At 42.1% G+C, this 12145-nt stretch overlaps 1 protein-coding gene across 2 annotated transcripts in view; it reads left to right on the forward strand.

Annotated features, from left to right (window-relative positions):
* The first annotated feature begins 672 nt into the window (after window positions 1–672).
* Window positions 673–12145, forward strand: part of CORO6 (coronin 6) — a 178075-nt gene continuing 166602 nt past the window's right edge. Inside the window, exon 1 of one of the 2 annotated variants that reach the window (XM_077294293.1) lies at window positions 673–848. The gene's annotated coding sequence lies outside the window, so the exon portion shown is untranslated. The remainder of the gene's footprint in view (window positions 849–12145) is intronic. The other variant, XM_077294294.1, reaches the window with a different exon arrangement.

The following is a 12145-nucleotide window of genomic DNA, read 5'->3' on the forward strand; positions in this document are numbered from 1 at the left end:
ACTGTGAAGTGTATTGGTGTCTGTGATACCTGGTCAGGTGAATTCCTTCAGTGCCATCAGACGTACCATAGCCCCCCTTAGCGGCGGAGCATCAGTACTGCAACGACCAGGACTCTGGGGCGCTGCACTATAAGTGCATGGCCAAGCCCCTTGCACTCTCCATAAAAATTGGAAAAGTGATAAATCAGAATGGAATAAATAACTGGAAAAAAAACAAAAGTAGAGAATTAGAACAGAGATTAGATCACTGTGGGGTGCTAAAACCTGTCGACAGCTTCTCTTTAATTCTTTAAGCACTACACCGCCTTTTCTCATAGTATGTGAAGTATTGACCCATCGGCCAGTAAATTTATGGCATTTTATGCATGATGACAGACGGATACATGTGCCTCTGCATTTACTACATCCTGCCCACAACCAAAGTTTTAGGAGTCTGTAAGTCACTGCAGTGTGGCAGAGGAGTACAGCAATAGCTATCTATGCCAGGGCTATCTTATCTGTAGCTTTTGCCAGGCTTGTAAAGAAATATTTGAAGGGACAATATAGCCAGTCATAGAGGAAGAGGCACTACTCCTCCCATTGTTGTACATTTCCCCTCCTCACCCCATCATTCTGCCTTTCAGCTGTTGGGTGTTGAGTTATTTTGTTTGAATGTTGATAGCAGCAGCTGTTACTGCAGCAGAAGCCTCCTGCAACACACTCACCAGAGGAGAGGAGAGGAGAGCAGGCAGCTGAGCACTGGGCAGAGGGAGTGCAGGAGCCACACACAGGGGAGAGGAGCTCTCAGCCCCCAGGATATACAATCAGTCATATACTAGGTGCCTTATCATCCTCCCTGCCTGATCAAGGTAAGATAGATGTCATTTACTTGTGCCAGGCTGTGCTGTGCCATCCTGTCATCATGTATGGCAGCAGGCTCTCAGGATGGGTTGTGGGACTGTCACCATCATCATCAATTCATTTTTTTTCTTCTTAAACTGTTTTTTTAAAATCCAAATACAATGAATTAGTTTTTTTTTCCCTCAGTTTTTTTCTGCCTCATTGGTCACAGGACCTGAAAGGGAATGCTTATGGCTATATTTGGAAAGTGACCTCTTCTCTGCAGCAGTCAGGCTCCTTCTTTAGCTGCTGCAACATTCTTCATTACCAAATCTCAGTTTATGGCATTAAAAGCACATGTATCGACCCGAAGCGCCATCATTTATGTCTTTTACTATGCGAGCGGATATTTCTTTCCCTGTCCAAAGTTTGAACCCCCACGTTCTTTACTTTCATATCACTAATAAGTCAAGAAACACAGTAATAGCTGATTCCCTTTGCAAAAAAAAAAGGGTAGGACTTATCATTGACTTATTGACTGTTCTTAAAATGAGGTCTGTACGTGTCGGTGACTGTCATACTTTAAAAGCAGCCATCTTGTCCTGTCAATGACACATGCACTCCGGTGGGGGCAGGTTGGGAATGTAAGTAATTCCATTTCCTGACGTGCACAATGCGGACTGGGTTTTGATTTGATTTGCGCAGGTCGGCAGTATGTAGGAAATTCATCCTTGACGTAGGTTCTTGTGCTGTAATCAGGTTGAGTGCACGGCTTACAGAAATTATAGACTGCAATAAACGGGATAGTAAAACTGCGAGCATGAAGGATATCGGTGTTTCAGGAAGACATAAATTGCATAAAAATGGTAAATGTGATATTTTTAAGGTATGAACATGTTCATGGGACCCGTGGTTATCCTTATGGGCATATATTTTATCATAAATGTGCCCGCAATGATGGGCTTATACTGTTCAAGTTGTCGATTTACAGTGCTGGAAAATCTGCTATAAAGGCCTCTAAGGATTAAACTGGTACAAGGCGTCAGAAGTATCTTAGTGCAAAGGTGCGGAGGTGCCTTGCTCATCATGAGACTTTCGACCGATCCTGGGTCTTAATCATTAAGTCGCTGTTTTCTGAAGGTAGCAGAGCAAGTTATCACATTAATGTTTAGGAAAAGGGAAGGATTTCCCTGTGGGATCCACTATGAGGTTGCTGGATGGTAGTTATAGAAAGGTTGCTGGGTGACCTGCTGGTCTGGAGGGCTTGGATCGCGGCGCTCAAGCCAGCACTGCAGCAAGGCACGAGAGCGCCGCTATCCAAGCCCTCCAGACCAGCAGGTCACCCAACAACCTTTCTTCAACTACCATCCAGCAACCTCATTGTGGATCCCACAGGGAAATCCTTCCCCTTTCCTAAACATTAATGTGATAAATTGATTTGCTACCTTCAGAAAACAGCAACTTAATGATTAAGACCCAGGGATGGGTTGAAACATCTATTATAATTTTTAGTCACCTTTCTGTACCACCATTTGACCTGCTCCCATTTTTGGTTTCCTTTGTGCACGGACTTGAATAAAACGTATTCACCATAAACCCAAGAGTGTGTGGTGAATTCTGATCATCTAGAGTTGAGGGCTTTACAGGCCGTTCCACCAGCACCTCACTCGTTGACAGTGTGCACACTAAATATTACTCCATTGCTCACCATGAGGGCAGGTGCATGCGACTGTCGATTCTTTCATCCGATTTTGATCACAGTGTAATCCTATTCTTTCGGATGAGGGGAAGATGGAGACGAAAATGTCTCCATCTTCTCTGTTCTTTCAGTCTGTGGAAATCGAACTGTACGTAGATGACATCCGAGTGCAGTCTGGTGGTTTCCATGCACTCATAGACTTGCGTAGCCAAGTGCGATCCGAATATCAGATCAAATTCAGCCATGTAGCGTTTTTTTTTTCTCGGACAGTGCATGTTTGAGGACATAATCGGACATGTGGGCTGCCCTATACGCTAACTTTGGTCCCAGTGCGACCCGATGTTTTGTCGGATTGCAAACTGACCAAAATGCGCTTGTCTGCACCTGCCCTTATAGTATCACAGGCAATAAATTTAGGAACAACAAGGAGCACCATGTTTGCCCAGTATAGTGTGGTTGCTTTAGATCACTTGGTATATGTATTTATCTCATATATTTGAAATAAATAAGATATACTTTTACAGATATATAGCTATACTTTCATTGGTATATGCTGCCTTAGAAGTTTTCTATCCAGGAATTGGTGTTCTTGTTCACAGTTTGCTTAACTTTTTCCAGCATTTTTTGTTTAAAGTGGTGCTCCAGGAGTTTTCCTGCAGGAGACATCAATTACTTATAGATACCAATAATTCCTAGAAGATAGGAGAATGAAGCAAAGAGCCAATGCACTTTACAGAGTGGAGAAGACCTTGATACAATACCGCTACAGACCAGATGCTTTCTAGGAATTACTTTGTAAGAAATGCAATATAACCCCTAACACTTAGGACTTGGAGAAAGAAAAATGGGATCTTGCTGCAGCCGTTGTTCCAGATCCAGTGATATCCCCCAGGAGTTACTTCCAAAAATGGTGTTTATTAACGGACACAAGTTTGATAAGTAATTGACAATAAATAAAAAAATCAATAAAATTATAAAATAAATAGTGTTGAGCGAATATACTCGGTACTCGAGATTTCCCGAGCATGCTCGGGTGTCCTCCGAGTATTTGTAAGTACTCGAAGAATTAGTTTTCAGTGCCGCAGCTGAATGATTTACAGCTACTAGCCAGCATAAGTACATGTGGGGGTTGCCTGGTTGCTAGGGAATCCCCACATGTAATCAAGCTGGCTAACAGATGTAAATCTTTCAGCTGCGGCGCTGAAAACTAATTCTCCGAGCACTAAAAAATACTCGGAGGACATCCAAGCGTGCTCGGGAAATCTCAAGTACCGAGTATATTCGCTCATCACTAAAAATAAATAAAATCACTGTCATAACATAAAGTATGAAAAGAGGCTACTGGTTACATGTGTCTGAATTAGCACACTGTTGCAACACATTTTGTGTTTAACATGATTATTTATTTTCAAAGCCTAGAAAAAAGGAAGTACCGTACTTATCTCAAGTACTAGATGGTGGCCCGATTCTAACGCATCGGGTATTCTAGAATATGTATGTAGTTTATTTATGAAGTTTTCAGAGTAATGCAATTTATACAAAGGATTCGGCCGGCAGGCCGCGACCAATTAGTGAAGCGTGGTTCAAATTCCGCGCCAATTCGCGGGCGGACTGCGACTGTCGCTGATTGGTCACGCCCGGCCGCGAACAATCAGTGAAGCCAGGACCAGCTACAGGTTTTTGAGGGCCTCGGGCAAAAGAGTCTCAGTGGGCCCCCCTCTTTAACACATACCACGATTCATGATGCACAGATACAGTAGAGAAATAGAGCACAGCCAAGTAGCGTATAACAGCCCACGTAGTATATAACACAGCCCACGTAGTATGTAGCACAGCCACATAGTATATAACACAGCCCACGTAGTATATAACACAGCCACGTAGTATATAGCACAGCCACATAGTATATAATACAGCCCACGTAGTATATAACACAGCCACGTAGTATATAGCACAGCCCTCATAGTAAATAGCACAGACACGTAGTATATTGCCCAGCCACATAGTATATTGCCCAGCCACGTAGTATATTACCCAGCCACGTAGTATATTGCACAGCCACGTAGTATATTGCACAGCCACCTAATATATTGCATAGCCACATAGTATATAGCACAGAGACGTAGTATATAACACTGCCCATGCAGTATATAACCCAGGCCACGTAGTACAGAGCACAGCAATGTAGTATGTTGCCCAGCCACGTAATATATACCACAGCCACGTAGTATATAGCACAGCCCACATAGTGTATAGCACAGAGACGTAGTATATAACACAGCCCAAGCAGTATCTAACACAGCCCACGTAGTATATAGCAATGTGGGCACCATATCCCTGTTTAAAAAAGAATTAAAATAAAAAATAGTTATATACTCACCCTCCGTCGGCCCCCGGATCCAGTCCAGGTGTTTACCAATTCTCCTCGCGACGCTCCGGTCCTAAGAGTGCATTGCAGTCTCACGAGATGATGACATAGCGGTCTCGCGAGACCGCTACGCCATCATCTCGTGAGACCGCAATGCATTGACCGGACCGTCGCGAGGAGCGGGAAAGGCCTGGGCTGGATCCGGGGGCTGAAAAAAGGTGAGTATATAATGATTTTTTATTTTTTTTATTATTTTTAACATTAGATCTTTTTACTATTGATACTGCATAGGCAGCATCAATAGTAAAAAGTTCGTCACACAGGGTTAATAGCAGCGTTAACGGAGTGCGTTACACCGCGGCATAACGTGGTCCGTTAACGCTGCCATTAACCCTGTGTGAGCGCTGACTGGAGGGGAGTATGGAGCGGGCACTGACAGCCGGGGAGTAGGGAGCAGCAATTTCGCCCGCAATGTGCCCATCACTGATTGGTTGTGGCCGTTTGACCGCGACCAATCAGAGACTTGGGATTTCCGTGACAGACAGACAGACGGAAGTGACCCTTAGACAATTATATAGTAGATGAACTGCATTATGACTATTCTCTAATTCAGACATAAGTAACCAATAGGATCTTTTTATTCTTTATCATATGGCACTGATTTTATATATATTTTTTTAAATGTAATCTTCATAGTGATTGAGTCTTACACAACAAACTTTTATAACTAAACATAGACTATCTGGACAAAAATAGTGAGACATCATTAAATTCCAGATTTTAATTCAGTGCCATTGAAACGTGTATGAAGCCAAGTCCCGCTCCATGCCATCTGCCTTTACAAACATTTGTGAAAGAATGGCTCATCCTAAAGAGCTCAAAAATACCAGGGTGGTCCTGTAATAAGATGTCACCAGTGTAACAAGTCAATTTTTTGTAACAAGTCATTTCTTCCCTCCTGAATATTCTGTGATCAAAACTGTGGGTGTCATTATTGAAAAGTGGAGTGAACTGCAGCAATTCAGCCACAAAGTGGCAAACCCTATAAGGTTACAGAGTAGAGTCGTAAAGTGTTGAGGACTACAGTATAGTGTATAAAAGTAACCAACGCTCTGCTGACTCAATAACTGCATAGTCCAAAACTCCACTTAACATCATCACAAAAACTCTGTAAACAAGACCTCTGGGCTCTGCTCCCTGCACCCCAGTCCACTAAACTTTCTTGTGCAACACATCAGACTTTGCAAGTAGTCCGGTATTGATCTTTCTAGGCCTATAAAAGGCTTCCCAAGTATTAAGACTTTCTAGTAACATTTTAGTTTTTCTGTGCACAGTTCCTGTCCATAGTCTTCAGGACATCTCCTGGCTGCCTGCGGTTTCCAGTCCCTTAGTTGCCTGTCTATGACTTTCAGTACCACTGCTAATGGTCTAGAATCTCCAGAACACCTCCTATCTGCCTGCAGCTTCCATGGTATTCAGTCTTTCTAAGTAATCTGTAGTTTTGTCTGCAAGCTGTCTGCCTGTGGATTCCAGTCCTTCAGTCTCCTGTCTGCCTGCAACCTTCAGTAATTCTTCAACCTGTCTTCAGTCTCCAAAATATCTCTTGGCTGCTTTTGACTTCCAGTCCCTCAATCTCCTGTTTGCCTGCAGACTTCAGTAACTCTGCAACCTGCCTGGTCTGTGATCTCCAAGACATCTCCTGGCTGCTTGCAGCTTCCTGTCCTTGAGTCTCCTGTTTGTCTGCAGACTTCAATGATTCTGCAAGCTGTCTTCAAGAAGTCTCCTGGTTGCTTGTAGCTTTCTGTTACTCAGTTAACTGTCTGTGTCCTGCGTGCTTTGCCTGTCTGCAGCACCGACACCTGTGGCCCATGTGCCCACCCGGATCTTGGGCTTAGAAGATCCACCTCACTTAGTGAGCCCCTTTCTGTGACTGAATACCAAGACCATGATTCTCAAAGGCGCAGTTACAGCAATACTGTGGCCGTGGGTTACAGACCTTTTTTTGGGAGGGGCCCTTTGATGAAGGGTACTGTTGCACACCTGTCCCAGGTCTTTGCTCTACTTCCTACACTCTGGTCCACCAAATTTTTGTTCTTCACATTGCGCTATGAAAGTAGTCCCAGCGTGTTCCCATGTGTTGCATTCTCTAGGCCTATATAAGGCTTCCCAAGACAAACACCTGTGTCTTGGTATTAAGACTTTCTGGGAACAATTTTAGTTTGTCTGTGTACAGTTCCTGTCCACAAACTTCAGTAAATCTCCTGGCTGCCTGTGGTTTCCAGTTTCTGAGTTACCTGTCTGCGGCTTTCAGTACCAATGCTAACTGTCTAGAGTTGCTAGGATGTCTCCTATCTGCCTGCTGCTTCCATGGTATTCAGACTTTCTAGTTACTCCAGAGATCTGTCTGTTTACCTGTTCCTGGTCTTCTAGGACCTCTGCTGCATTTCTGCTAGCAGTTTAGAGTGCTTCTCCCAGCTGCCTGCAGCTTCCATGATATTTAGACTTTCTTGTTACTGAGTTTTGTCTGCAAACTGTCTGCCTGCAGCTTCCAGTCCTTCAGTCTCCTGTCTGCTTGTGGCCTTCAGTAACTCTGTAACCTGTCTCCAAGATATCTCTTGGCTGCTTGTGACTTCCAATCCTTCCAATCCTTCAGTCTCCTGTTAGCCTGCAGACTTCACTAATTCTGCAAGCTGTCTGCAGTCTTCAGAATGTGTTCTGGCTGCCTGCAACCTCCAGTTCCCCAGTTAACTGTATGTATCATGCGTGCCTTGCCTGTCTGCTGCACCAATGCCTGTGGCCCGTGTGCCCACCTGGGCCTTGGGCTGTACAAATTGTTCTCTACTGGAATCTGTGATGTCCTATGTACTGACCAGCGCTGTACAAGGTATGTGTTATGTCTATGAAGTAACTCACTGTTGAATAATAGGTATTTTACTTAAAAACTGCAGTTAACCCTGCTGGTTCCTGTATAGACTAGATATCCCGACTCTAGTTCCTAGTGGTGCCTGCAGGTACAAAGATTACCCTAACCACAGACTAGGAGATGGCAACTGGGACCTAACTGCCTAAAAGTCCATCACATTCCTTCCAAAGATCCGGAGGAGTGTGAATTATGTACAAGAGGAAAAGTGTGCTGAACAAAGGACAGATCCCAGAGTGAGTAAAGTAAATAATGAAATATCAATCAAAGAATATATAAAGTACTGTTAACAAATATACTTACCACACTTATTATTTTGGAGGCATATATCTACTCTTGTCACTATTTTTATCACTGCATCATGACGGACTGTGCCAGAAACCGCATGCAAAAAGCTGCCAAGGTTTTTTCCAGCACACCTGATGAGACTAACTCCCCTGATATCGCTGATATGTGGTCTCAGTTACAAAAAACATTGATTCAGGAGACTAAGACGTGGTGGGATCTAACCACTCTCCAAAACTATGTGTCTAAGGACATGGTTCCGAGAGGATTACGGTTAAAGAAAAAAGCTACTACTGATTTTGGTAATTCATTTTCTGTTGAGTGGAATGAGATTTTAAGCACCTGTTCATTGAATCTCATGCGCCTCATTATAAAATACGAAGAGGCGAAACTGGTGGACATACAAAAAGAAATTGATAATTGCAAAGAAACTCTTAAGACCATGAGTATTAACATTGAAAATAGTGATAATTATAAAAAGATCCAAGATGACCTAACTACCCTGGAGGATGAGATCATACTGAGAAAAAAACGTAAATTCCAAAGAGATTTGGACGATTTTGCTTCCAACAGAATTTATGACTGGAATGAAGGGGATTTTTCCTCCAGGACCCCAAGATCTATCTTGAGATTTTCCAATCGTAAAAAGGAAAAAAAAAGATCAAGGTCAAGGCAAGGTCAAAAACCCCTTCTTTTATCCAATACAGTCACGAGTAGATTGCATGAATAAGTTTCAGGAGGTGGTAGAACGTGAACGCAAATCTTTGAAAAATAATATGTATTTGAAAATGTCAATAATAATATATCTAAAAAACAAAGAAAAGCCATTCAGGACATCAAAGATATGAAGGATATAATTATAAAAACAAGTGATAAAGGGGGTGTAATTGTTATCATGAATTCCTTAGACTACAAAAATGAAATCATGAAATTAATTTCCAATGAAAATGTTTACAGAAAACTCTCCTTCGATCCTACTGTGTTGTTCAAACAAAAAATTAATAAGGTCATAGAGGAAGGTGTGTCTTTAGGGGTATTATCCAAGAAACAGGCGGGATTTTTGGAAGTTCCCCATCCTGTCATGCCTATTTTGTATGGATTACCCAAAATCCACAAACAAGCTCAATTTCCCCCAATGAAACCTATAGTCTCCAGTATAGGTTCCATTAATGAACATATGGGCCAATGGTTAGACTCCTTGCTACAGCCACTAGTTCTAAGGACACCAGGTCATATTAAAGACACAAAAGATGTTTTGGACGTTTTAACACACAAAAAGTGGCAGTCGGATTATACTTGGCTGAGTTGTGACATAGTCTCTCTGTATACGTGTATTCCACACAATATTGCGATGTCATCATTACAATTTCATCTGAACAGATATAGTTCCTATTCTCATGATCTCATTAGTTTTATTCTACAGGTCACTTTTTTCTTATTAACCCACAATTTTTTTTCTTTTGATTCTGAATATTACAGTGCACAGGTGTGGCGATGGGGGCTAAATTTTCACGATGATTGGCAAATTTGGTTATGGCTTATTGGGAGTATCAATTCCTGTTTTCAACATCTAATAGATTTTCTTCCTTCATCTCCTGGTATAGCAGATACATCGACGATACGTTGATTATATGGAGGGGTGATGTGTTTGCCATACGGGAGTTTGTGGAGTACATTAATGACAATGATTATAATTTAAGATTTACATATGTTCATGCAGAATCAAGATTTCTTTTCTTGATTTAGAATTAACTGGCGTTTCTGGCCAATTGATCTCCACACAGACATATGTAAAACCAACAGCAGGCAACACCATTCTCCATGCAAATAGTAGTCACCCGAAGCTCACTGTCAGATCAATTCCCGTAGGTGAGTTCACTAGGCTAAAACGCAATTGTAATAACAACAGTGCATTAAAAGACAACCTAATGAAATCATGCAGGAAATTTCACAAACGTGGTTATCCCAATTGGATGCTCAATAGAGCATTAAACATAACAGAGAAAAAGGATCAAGACAGTCTCATTTCTTCACGAACAGGTACCAGCAGGGATTGTACAAGTTATCAACCGTAGCAGGATAATTTAATTAATAAAAAGAACATTGAAGGTAGACCCTATGTGTGTCTACAATTTAGTCCACAATTCAATATGATTAAAACCATTATCAATAAAGCAATCCCAATTCTTTATGAAGATTCTACCCTTGCTAAAATCATACATGATGGCTGTAATATCATAGCTAGAAGAGCGCCCACGTTAGGCAATATACTGTCTCCAAATACTTTCTCTTCCCATCAATGTAGGGACACGGCTCAAGTGTACAAGTAGTTATAAGTGCAACGTGACCAACTGCACTACATGCAAGCATCTAATTATCACAAAGTCCTTTGGCAATGGCTGTAACAGTAATTTATATAAGATACAGGACTTTATTAATTGTAATACACGGTTTGTGGTCTACAAAATTGATTGCATTTTATGCAAGAAAGCGTATATCGGGTGTACCATCAGGAAATTGAAAAACCGCATATCGGAACATTTGTATGATATTTCTTGCACCACAAATAACAGCTCTAATATTTCCTTCGCAGCTAAACATCTCATTGAGCATCACTCATGCAATACAGATTCTCTGAGGGTTACTGGCATTGCGAAGATAAAAAAATCCTCACGTGGGGATGATACTCATAAAGTCTTGCTTACACGTGAGGCGTTTTGGATATTCAATCTCGGTTTCCAGATGGTCTGAACAAAAGGAACGAGTTGATGTTCCATTATTAATTTATCTTGATGCAGTTTTTGTTTCTTTGTTTTTTAATGAGTTTTATACAATTCTATATATGTATTATATTGGGTTATTTTGTTATTTACTCATGTATCAATATTTATTATGTTTGATGTTATATGCCTAAGTTTATTTTATCGTTCAGGACCTTTTGGTCAAGTGACAATTTCTCACCATTTCATTGGTATTTGGCTCCTTTTTGTACTAGGTGGGTAACTAAGTAGATCAGCTGTGACAAAGACCGCTGTGTCGGTCGAAACGCATCGCTTGCCTCCATAGTGTCATGGTGTTGTCCCAGGAGTTTTTCTGATTTTACCATGTTGGATTAAAGTTTTACATTTTATTAGAAGCTGGAACCTTTTTCTTCTTTTGAACAAATATACTGCCTACTAACTAAAGATAAACAGAAGATAGGTGCAAAATATAGCAAAGAAACAGAAAAGCAAAAACCCTTACCTGGAAACTCACAGACTGGCTCCAACCATCAATAGAATGTCAGAACATATCACCAGCAGGAAACTCCAGAACACAATCTCAAGGGATCGAATCCAGGAGCATGACAGTATGATAATTTGCTGGATGTCATAGCTGCAGGGCATTATGGGGACGCCCGCATGGCAAAGCAAAAATACATTATCCTGCTCTGTGATGCTTCAGCAGTGTGCAACAACTTTTTTTGTGAACGACGAGTCGAATTTCAAAGTGTTTGAATTTACATGAAACCACAAATTTCAGAAAATTCATCTACTGTAGATCTTTTCCTGCTCTTCTGTAATAGTAAGGTCATTCAAAATGTAAATGGAGCACCCCCGTAGGGCAGTGGGGTACTCGGTACCGGGTCCTTCGGTTCTCAAAGGGGATGTCACGGTAGCTGACCCGGTCCGTGGCCCTCGGGTGGTCCGTTGTAAAAGGGGGGAAAGGTCTTTAAAGGGAAAGTGTTTGTGACGCCACCTGTGGTATTCGGTCAGGGTGACCGACGCTGCTTAGGGGTCTGCTGGGGTGATGTTATGGCAGCTAGATGGTATACCTTCCCACAGGTGAAGTGTATCCCCAGGGCTTCCCAGTGTGTAGATGGTGGATGGTGAGAGGCCCAGTGAAGAACGAGGACACAAGGTTGCAGTCTCTTTACCTTTTTACTGAAGGCTTCAGCATCCACAGTCCAGAGCACAAATCACAGGGTAGGCAGAGTCCGGCCGGTTTTGAGGCAAATCCAGTGTCCCCTTATCCAGGTGGAAATCAGTAGCCTTCCTCTAGCGCCTGGGTGTTG

Source organism: Ranitomeya variabilis, chromosome 3 (assembly GCF_051348905.1).
Source record: "Ranitomeya variabilis isolate aRanVar5 chromosome 3, aRanVar5.hap1, whole genome shotgun sequence".
NCBI classification, from domain to species: domain Eukaryota; kingdom Metazoa; phylum Chordata; class Amphibia; order Anura; family Dendrobatidae; genus Ranitomeya; species Ranitomeya variabilis.